Source organism: Amblyomma mixtum, chromosome 5 (assembly GCF_055824585.1).
Source record: "Amblyomma mixtum isolate Tamu chromosome 5, ASM5582458v1, whole genome shotgun sequence".
Classification (NCBI taxonomy): Eukaryota; Metazoa; Arthropoda; class Arachnida; order Ixodida; family Ixodidae; genus Amblyomma; species Amblyomma mixtum.
In genome coordinates this window covers 166,556,724-166,568,023 of record NC_143016.1, presented here as the reverse complement: position 1 = coordinate 166,568,023, position 11,300 = coordinate 166,556,724, and positions in this window count along the sequence as shown.

The window sequence follows — 11,300 nt, the reverse complement described above, 5'->3', positions numbered from 1 at the left end:
TTGATTGTGTTTATTGGCGTTGGCTTTGACAACGTTTTGCACGGCGATCATGACAAGGAAAGGAAGGCGAATAACTGGCTCCCTGTGTCAGTGGACGGCTGAATCGCGCTTATAGGTACGTGGGGTGATGAAAGAGAGCGAGATGTGGGCTGCATGCGTTAGCGCTGACAACATTGTGGGAGGCATGCATCACGGCAGGAATAGGCCGCAGGGTGGGTGCGCTGCCTTATCCACTGTCCGGAACGCACTCAACGTTACAGACGTCAAGCCGCTTATAGGTGCCCGATATACGCCATAGCTTTCGCTCTCCAACCAAGTTCAGCAGTAGTTTAACCACAGCTTTTTTTTTTTCAATGAACTGATCTCTCTCTCTCTCTCTCGATTGTTCCGGCAGCCATCTGACAGCAGTGGTTTGAGTGTTCCATACAATACCGGTAAGGAGTTTTTCAGTCAAACCGCTGATGAGAAAAGCGCTTCGTCTAGCGTTCGACTGCAGCTCACTTGCGTGTTAGGATGCCGCCATTTTCGTGAAGACAGCGACGTTTTCGTTTGGATGCTGCTGGCGAGTTGAGCTTCTATGTTCTGTCACTGTGAACCATGATGTTGAGTGTTCCGATGAGCTTGGCTTCTAAAAATCTCCAAGTGATTAGCAAGTCTTGGCGCCGGCTTCGATGGCGAATAACACGCATTAAAATCTTTCTCGGTGATTTGATTTGATGTGTGTCGCAACGCGTTCGTTAGTCGTCGTTGTAGTATTCGCCTTTTGGAAGCCCATAAAGGTTGAAGCGTCCCGTAAAGAAAGGGTAGGGGCAGACTAGTTTTGCAACGACATAAGCCGGAATATGCTTCATGGCCTTTACGGCTTCTGGCTGGCCTGATGCGCTTTCAAGCAGGAGACCGAAATCAGCATCGAGGCCTAACAGTCTGCTGCTGGCAAGGTTTGCCGGCGTGATGGTTCCAGAATAGGAACGATGGAGGTTGCGCCCGCTTTTGTGGCGTGTGCGAGCATCGGTAGCGACGCCGTGCCTCCACTAGATATTGCGGGTCACCAGTCTTCAGTTGAAAGGTCGTCCGCCCCTACACTTTAATCAGACTAGTAACACAAGTGAGGAGGAACCAAATGGCGTCACTTGTACGGACGAGCTCTAGCGACCATAGTAGGCTTCATGCTTGGCGGTTTTTAAGGTTCTCGCAAACATTTCATCCACTTGCGTTGTAACGCGGTAGTACAGAATGCAGCGAATGAAATGTTCGTTAATTAGTCTGATGCTTACTGACATTTAAATCTTCTGTATTGATCTTTCGTCGCATTGCTGTCGTGTAACGAAATTGCTCCCGTAGTGACTTCAGTGCTTTTCTCTGTGGTGCTGGCATGGAAAGTTGGTGGCGTGCACTGCATCTAAGAAAGACCAAGTGCCGTCATTTAAGGCCGATTCACACGACGGTCCGTTCGCCCACGGTCCGCGCACTACGTTTTCATGCGTCAGCACACTGAGAGGCGCCGGATGGATGGATAGATAGATGGCGGCCGACAGCACGCCTCTCAATGTGCTGACGCATGAACACGTAGTGCGCGGGCCGCGTGCGAACGCGCCGTCGTGTGAATCGGCCTTTACCATGGCAAAGAAGAGCGCTCCTAGCCGATGTGTACTGTGCATGCAACAATGAATATGCAATGTTTGGTACGTGCCAACTACGCAGGTAGCACCGGGACGGCTAACCCCAAGAGGTGGTGACTTACCATCAGCTATCTGCGTTTGGTCCTGTGCATAGTAATTAAAGCGGGTTCATTCAGAGGAGCTTCTTTCGTTAACTCGCATACACAGGGTATGACCTGCACCACCGGGAGCTTGCCTCCATTCACAGAAACTTCAAATGATGACAGACGTGGGCGAAAGGTCAAGTGAGTGTGCCCACGGTAAGCTGTCAAGCGAAAACCTTGTGCAGGATGAAGCGAACATCGCGTGATAAAGTGCATTCAAGAAATACAAAAAAAACATTGAAACAAATAGGCATGCAAGGTGTCTGGTGTAGCGCATTCAACAGTATTATGTCACAGTGTAGCGCACAGTATCTGCATGACCACACAGCTGCTAGCCCCCGAAGGGTCGAGTGACGCAGCAACTGTGCCGCTGTCCATATACTGCAAAAGAAGTTTATCGGCACATCTTTCCTTGGGTAATGCAGGACGCATGTTTTCCAACTCAATCTGTGCAGTCTCTAGCACTGATGATAGTTCAGTGAGGGCTAAACCCTGGAAGTTGCTTTGAGCAGTTCAATGGCGTATTCATTTACGACATGGGACTTGTGGACAAAGTTGAAGCGCTGGATCCACAGCTGCCCGTTTCATTTCCATTGTCGTTAAGTGGCCGTAAAGGTAAATGCGGCATTTAAGATGTAGCCCACTTCACGCGTGTATATGGAGATTGAGTAGAAACTTACCTCTGGTATCCTCACGTAATACGAGCCACTCATCCAATGAATTCCAAAGATGCACTCAAAATCAACCACTCCTTTTCTCGACTGTTCTGACTGGCGTTAAGTTTTTAAGATGATATGCGCCTGCCGGCTATTTTGACAATTCTGTTCCTGGCACAAGCCAGGTGCTCGCGCCCGTGTTCATTAGCAAAGAGCACACACTGTATTGCTTGTGACCTCTTTTTTCGATGATCGTAAACATTTGAGGCGCAAAGTGCCCCTTGATATGCGCACATTTTCACGTGCTCTCCACTCACCGCAGCTTTTGGCGTCAGCTCAAGAAGCATTGCAAGGATCAGGTCCACAATATGTATTGTCTGACATCCCGGATGTACGTCACGATCTTGATTGTGCCGCATTTTGTTCCCCTCTGTGCTTTGACTTGCTCTGGTGCTACATTTCGCCGCCTTTACTCACACTAAACCATACCGTTGATAGCGCGTGTGTCGGCCTCTTCTTTTTACTCGTCCCGTTTGTCAGCGCTGTTTCGTCGTTTCGTTTATTTCACCACAAGCACGACCATTGCCGAATGTGGACGCGGTTTTTACACAGTAGCCATATAATATGAAAGCAAGAAAATTGCCTATCAAGAAAAAGTTGTTGCACTTCATGGACACAGAGCAATGCACAATGAAGAGAATTGCAAATTGAGGGCTGGAAACATCAGGCATGACAATACTTTGTTCTGTTGCTCATACTAAACAGAGGGGAGCAATGAACAGTACAGACTGCATAAGAATAAAAACATGCATTTAGAGATGGTGAGAGGTGGAGCTTGGACAAGATGAAATCATTTTGTGACCAGTATGCAGGCAGTAGTGCTCACAGCGCGTCACAACACAAGAAACGTATCACCCTTTTCAAAAGTTTGGAGCCGGAGGGATTCGCTTGTAAGCCTTGTAGTTGGGCTTTGGTAGCATCCGTGAAAGTCCAGACTTTCTAAGGGGAGACGCGAGATTTCGTCTCACGTTCACAAGATTTGCAATACTGGCGATGCATAACGAGATACACGGCATGGCTCAGAAGTAAACGCTGTCGGCTGAACTTTTGACTAAGTCTGTAATGCGCTTTGTTGGAATCAGTGTGTATGAAGGGCCTCGCAGATTACTGTAAACAGGGCAAATTTAGGGTCGTCGCAATAGAGTAATATCTCGGCTGCCTATGTGACCAGTATATCAGCCGGTCTTTGTAATATGGAAGGGCATCTGTCACAAGCGGTAGTGCCATGACAGCACCATTACTTCTGCAAATTTTCCGCCGTAAAGTTGCATAGAGCACTAATATTTTGATGCCATAATGTTACCTGACCTGTGTTGAAGAGAAGTAATCACGGGAACTTCATAGCTATCAACACGCACAAAATGGGTGGTGGCCGCAATGGCAACGAGCTGAGCGTAGTATCAATGGCTTTCCACGACGTCATTATTGCGGACAAACCCTTGCTTGTGGGCACCCACGACTCCATAGGTATAATAGCATAAGTAAAGGTGTGATCTGCGCTCAATGTAATTGTACAGCTGAAAGGGAGCACTGAGCAAAGCTGTATGCAGCGTTTCTTACTAAAAATGCATTGTGCGCCTCATTGATGCCATATTGGGTGCTATTTCGCAGGAAAAATAGCACTAATTGCCGAAAAAGATCAAATTATAAACTCTTAATTGATCTCTCTGACACTGAAAACGAACAGTGACGTCAATACAAAAAACGAGTGCATGATAACTGCTTGCAAGTCAATGACAGTGCATTTTTAGGCTCTGGGACCTCTGCGCACGAATTGCCTGGGGTGGTGGTACCTGCTGATACCATTTTTCGACTATTCCAGGTAAAGAAAGATCCGTTTTCGCAACAAGTGCCATGTTTGTCATTACGGAACAGTTATATATTACTGCAGATGAATGTCAGTTTCCCTCAGTGTCCTTTCACCTGGCACAGTGCTAGACACAGGGAGAAGCGAAAAGCCGAACCAAGCAAGACGTGACTGTACTTCGCTGCCTCAAATTTTCAGTCCGCTCATACAACATGCAGCCACAGATGGCACTTGAGCCGGTTGGCAATGCCTTTGGATGCATTTGGAATGCCTATTTGACACGGTTTATAACTATAGAAAGTTTCGACACGCAGAAGTGTTTAGGAATGGTATGAAACGCATGCCTCAAAACTGAAATGTAAATTTGAGCACGCGAGTGTTCAGGTCATTATCAAACACTGCAATGGGTGCAACTCTAGTGTATTTCGCATGGCACGGCCTACTGTTGAATTGGTACATACGACTCATCACTGTCGCATTCCTTTGCAATTGCACCGCGGTGCTGCATGAGCCGAAAATCCTGCACAAGTCTCCCACCGGGAGCCTACTTTGTCATAACTACTGAACCATATCCACTGAGCCATATCCACTGAGCCCCAAGTTACAGTGCCTGGACTGTGCGGTATGAGGTTTATGCAGTTACCTCATACCGCACAGTTAGCAAAGCTATCGCTTTAGACTCTTACGGCTTTTTGAGCGTGCGAAGACTTTTTTTCACCACAAATACAAATACCTAAACAGCTGCGCTCAAACTTAGCATTACGAAGTGCAGTAATCGTCGCCAAATTGTTTAACTGCTGACAACGATTGCACCTTTACCAAAGGGTAAGGTCCAAATCGTTATATGCCCCTCTTTTTCTTGGCCGCCTCCGTAGCCGAAAAAGAGGCAATGTAAAATACGCGAAACAAGTAAAATGACGAGAGTGGGCTTGCCTTATCCAAAGAGCTACGTTTCGCAAAACGGGAGAGCGACTCCCCTTAATGTGCGGCTCGCTCTTGACTGATGCTCGCAGATCATGTCGCCAGCTGTAATGAAGCATCAGCCAGCAGCAGAAAGAAATGAGACAGAATTTCGCCTAAATTCTATAAAAGTGCGAAAGAAGAATTACATGAACGACCACAGGGTCATCTACAACATGGAGATATTGGTGAGTTGCTACACCATGGGCTCCCGAGCATCCGTAGGGACATCCCCACAGAGGGATGATGGTGAGCAGTGCGTGACCACGGACCCGAGCAACCGCGCTTGGTCATGCGTGGCTCAGCAGTGTCCGAGAAAAAGGAGATCATGGTGGTTGACAACACACTGTTCGACACACTACTTTGGCCTCAGCTTCCTGCAGACTGCACCTCCGGACTGAACCGACCGGGGGAAAACGACAGTCGCCTTTTCCGATCCTCCCCTCTATCTTTCACTTTTTCATCTTTTCTTACAGCACTCCCGTCTCCTCCTCTCAATTTTTCTCATTCTTCACTTTGTTCACCATAAATACCATCATCAGGGGATATTGCATAAGGGGTGGGTTAATATATTCAACAATAATAAATACATGTCATTGAAGTATGACACAAGTGGTTACAGCGGATAGAAATGAAGATGGGCTCGTGATGGTGGCAACATCGGCGGGTAGGGCATTCCAGTCAACAATACATGGTGAGGGGAAAAAAGGAACGTGAAAAAGTTGCAGTACGCGACACAGGCCGGGCGATCTGAAACGAGTGCGCAGTGCGGTGAGATATGCGGGTCGGATGAGAAATGTAAGGTGTTTGATGCAGAGTGCCATGGAAAAACTTGCGGAGCAAACACATGCAGGCAACGCGACGGCGAGCTTCAAGGCTTTGGAGACCGGAATTATTCTTTAGAGATGAAACGCTGATCGCATATGAATATGCTGAATGAACGAAGCGAATGGCGCGGTTTTGAACAGATTCAAGTGCATTTGTTAGGTATATTTGGTGTGCATTACAGATGGGACTGGCGTACTCGAGTTTAGGTCTAATAAGGGTTTTGTAAGCTAGAAGTTTCACGTGCTGCAGTGCATGACGAAGCCGACGTTTTAGGAATCCTAGAGATTTATTAGCAGATGATATGATTGTGGTAATATGTGTTCGCCAAGAAATATCGCTACAGAGTGTTACAGTGAGATACTTGAATGATTGCAGGCTTTGTATAGATGAGTTGGCAACTGTATAGAAAAAAACAAGGGAGTTGTGTTGACGCTGAAATGGCGGCTAGAGTTAACTATATCTAGGCGGCTAGAGTTAACCTTGTGTGGCCAACCAACCTGAGTTACGCCATATTTGGTGATAGTTATGGTGTACAGCTGGCGTGGGCAGGACTTGCGATTTCTTGTCCCGTCCCGGTGGTGGGCCCCGTAGTGGGCGGCAGCCACCGCAGCCGAATAACAATTTTTTATGGATGCCTTTTCTTCAATAAATTATCGGCCTCATAAAAGACGGCGGACCAATGTCACTGCGCTCTTCCTGCAAAAAAAAATCTCCAGATACCACGTCGCACATAGTAAGGTAAAAGAAAAACAAGCCAGAATATTCTCTCCTTTCATAATTTCTAATTCTCTCACGAAATCATTGGGCCTTGGTTACAAGGTTTAGAAGCTGGCCAATGGAGACCTACAGCTCTATATCAACAACAAAGCACAGTATTCTAAGCTCTCAAGCATGATAACATTTGAAGAAATACCTGTTTTGGTTAGTGCCCGAATATCCCTGAACACTGCCAAAGGCGTGACTTCAGAACAAGATTCTCTCACCCTGACTGAAGAAGAAATACTGGAGGGCCTGAAAGACCACAATGTCACTCATGTCGAGTGCAGAAAAATAAAAAAGATTAATAGGAAACACCAGCAAGCACATAGTTCTCATTTTCTCCTCAGCCAACTCCCTGGCACCAAAAAAGTAGGTTCTATTAAGTAGCAGTCAGACCACAGATCCCCAATCCTCGAATGCGTTTCAAGTGCCAGAGATTTGGCCATGGATCCCAGAGTTGTGTCCGGAAAACCTCCGCCAAATGTGCATCTAATGAACAAGAATCCGATGCCTGCAACGCAGCACCACAGTGCGCTAACTGTGAAGGGGACCACCCCGCGCATTCTAGGCTATGCCTATCTTGGAAGAAAGAGAAGGAACCATTAAAACCAAAGAAAATATAACATTCCGGGAAGCACGGAAACAATTTGTGCAAACTCAGGGAACATTCTGGTTCACAGCAAAAAACAAATTTCGCCGATGTGGTGCGACGGGGCGGGGCACCACACCAGGCTTCTGCACCTGCCTAGGCCACACAGTGAGCCTGCGGCAGGCCCATGCGTACCCAAGATAGACGCAGCGAAGGCTGCCCTGCCACCCTCGAAAAAGGGCCCGCAAGGCCTCCCCCAGTCGGGAGAGGCCTACCAACAGTATACCCGTCGGTTCTCCACGGCGCTGCACAGCCTCCGGTGAGCTGATGGACGTAATACTGAGCTCCGCAGCAGCGGCGGCGGAGCCTTTTTGACCGAAAAACGAGAAAAATCAAAATAACTGGCCCTAAAGAAATAGGGAACTAGGTTATCGAATTATATCACAAAACAATCATAATGGTTTTCGTGATATACTTCAATGGTAGAGGACTATATAATAACTTATATAACAAAGAAATTTTAGCCACATTCTCATGTGTGGCCTTATGTGTACAGGAAACAAACTTAGGTCCCCAACACACAAATTTACTCAAGAAACAGTCTTTCACCACCACCCAGAGAAGGCAAGCCGGCTCTTAGGCGGCGTTGCCATCAATGTAAAAAATGATGTCCCAGCTCGTGAGCTTATACTAAAAACCAAATTTGAAGCTGTACCAGCCACATTGATCACACACAGAACAATAACAATGTGGTTTATATATCTTAGCCCAGACCGAACAAAAACAATGCATAAAAGGTAACATCTCTGAGCAACTACCAGAGCCTTTTCTGGTAGTTGGCTATTTTAACGCACATTCATCCTTCTGGGGAAGTGAAAAAACGGACCCCGTGGGTGAAGTTATAGAGACCTTTTTTCTCAGCAATAATGTTTGTCTGTTGAACTCCGGTGAAACCACATACTGCGCCCCATACACAGAGAAAATGATCTGTTTACATTTGCCTTTTACCTCTCCATCTGCTTCGAGCGATTTTAAATGGAATGTAATTGACAATCAATATGGCAGCGATCACCTCCCCATAATAATCAGTTTAATACATTCACGGGAAGTCATCCCACCACAACCGCGACGTTTTCAGCTTCCTGTAGACGACTGGCAACTTTTTAGAGCAGCAGCCGAATTAGAAAAAAGTAGTTTTATAAAATCTGGACATCAATGAGATGAATTAAAAGTTCACAAATGGCATCTTAGCTGCCGCACACTTTGGTATTCCTAAGTTGTCGGGAATTGCGCGATGAAACCACAAAGTGTGGTGGACACATGATTGTAAGGGTGCCAAAAAGCGACAAAATAAAGCCTGGGGTATTTTTCGCAGGTACCCTACACAAGAGAACCCCGTAAATTTAAAAACACACTGCCTAAAGCTTGGCGCGCGCCCTTATTAGTGCTGAGAAAGTCTAATGTAGAGCATGCATAAAAAGTCGAATCAAATGTAAAAAAAAATTGGGAGCAGGTAAGAAAATGACAGCTTCTCACAATTCACGATTTCCCTTTTAACAGCACATAGTACACAAACAAGTATAAGAAAACAGGCAGACATATTAACGGAGCACTTCGGTGCAGTTCCTTGTTCGTCGCATTATACCCAGTGATTTCTAGAAGACAAAAATATAGCCGAAAAGCAAACACCCCCAACAACAGGAGGTACTAACCAACAATACAATAGATTAATTACCCTCTAGGAAATCAATAGAGTACTGTCTACAGCAAAAAAACTGCTTCAGGACACCACCAAATACACTGTGAAATACTGGCCAATCTTTCTTAGCCTGCCTAGAGGCACTCTTCAGGTTCTATGAAAACGTTTTGGTACCAGGAAAAATACTCCAAGCCTGAAAAAAAGGTAATATTGTACCATGTCTTAAACCTGGGAAACCGCCAAACCCTCGTAGCCGTTATAGACCCCTAGCCCTGACCAGCTGCCTCGCCAAATCCTTTGAAAGTCTCAATACAAGTTCCCGTTCAATTCTGGGAACTTCTTCACAGCCATCAGTGTGGTTTTAAAAAGGGAAGCTCCACTATAGATCACCTGGTCCACGAATAATGTACGAGAAGGTTTTGTTCATAAACAACACTGCCTTGATGTACTTTTTTTATTTAGAGAAGGCATATCATACAGACTGGAAATTCAGAATTCACGACCTTGCCGATCTTGGCATTCGAGGCAGAATGTTGAACTGTCGAACAGACTCCTTATCTAACCGTACATTCCACGTACGCCTAGCTACATTTTAAAAATTCGTTCACTACCTAAACGCATCTGTAGCGATCACGAAAATCATTTAAAACAAACCGCAGACTACTAGGCCACAGCTTTTTGCGTTTTGAAGAGATGTGCGAGAACCTCGGCGTGCTAGACACATTACCTGGCATTGCTCGAAGACGAGATCGACTACCTCCATGGTACCTTTTTCCTGCAGTCTCTGGTTCGACTCTTAGGCCCTTCCGTAAAAAAAAGAAACACTCTGCAGCAGCTTATACACAAGAGTTTCTTTGCAGCCGAGATAAAATACTGTACTTTCATACCTTGTATACAGATGGTTCAAAAACAGATGTTTACGTTGGATGCGCAGTGGCACAAGGGAACTGGAATGAAATAGTAAGGCTTCCAGACTGCATCAATCTTCACGGCGGGCTTTCTTTAATCATTTTAGTAGTGACCATTTCTAAAATATCTCTCTGTTGGCGTCACTAAGTAGTGAAAATAATGCTTTAGGCCCTCTACGCCACCGATCACTTCATTTTATATAAAATTCAGCAAAAAACTATTCGATACCTTGTGCCCCAATGACTATCAGTGGGCAGAAGAGCCAGCCTTCAAGCTGGCCTCTACTGCCTGACGTTATCGGGGTAGGTGACGCGCGGTGAGGTGTGTCGTCCTAATCCGTTGCAAGCTACTGCGTGCAACAATTTTTGAAATTTAAAAAAAAATTAAGTTATAGGGTTCATGCACAGCTTTCAAATTTGACTCGGAATACCAACCAAGAACGCAACTACTGATCTGTTGCACTAGAATATGCTTATCGAAATCATTTCAGGGTCCCTTGAATGCATGTCGTGCAAAAAAGTGCTTGGATGCGACTTTGTCATTTCGAGAAGCATCGCAAACGTTGGGCGGTTTGTTTTAAGACTGCACTTTTTATTTTTCCACTTAAGCACACACAAACTCACGCACAAGCACGCGCGCGCGCGGACGTGTGTGTGTCATCATTGTTCATCATAGTCACGATAGAAAGGTCACCATAGACTTTCAGTCTATGGTGACCTTTCGTTGTAAATGTGCTCTCATCTATGAACATCACCTGTCCCCAATTCTCCACAGTGCAGTCCTTATTCGATTTTGCGAATTGTAGACAGGCGGCTTTGCAGCGATCTGGAAGCGAAGGCGTAACTGTCCTGCTTTGAAAGCTTGCCCCGTGGAGGCGCTGTCGAAAAACTTCAACATGAGTGTTTAGCTCGAGCTCGTTTTTTTTATCTGCTCGGATGTTAAAAAAGGTTTGTCTATGGCGGCTGCAATAATCAGTAGGTCTTCCTCCACGGTCGTGGGACGTGGCCGCGAACCGTGAGGTAGGTCCGAGAGGCTGCCTTCAGTGTCTTAGGCTTTCAAAACTCTGTTGACTGTCGAAAGCAGTCTCCCGGTAACCTCCGCAAATCTTCTCTGGGGAATTTCTTGGCAGTACGCAGCGATCATTCCGATCCTGTCGGCGTCCGACACTCGCGGCATGGTTCTCTTTCTAAACAGAAGAGACGCAAACCGGCCGCTTAGCACCTACGCCGTAGGGGAATAGATTGCGCACGTGCAGCACCGCTGCCAGCCAT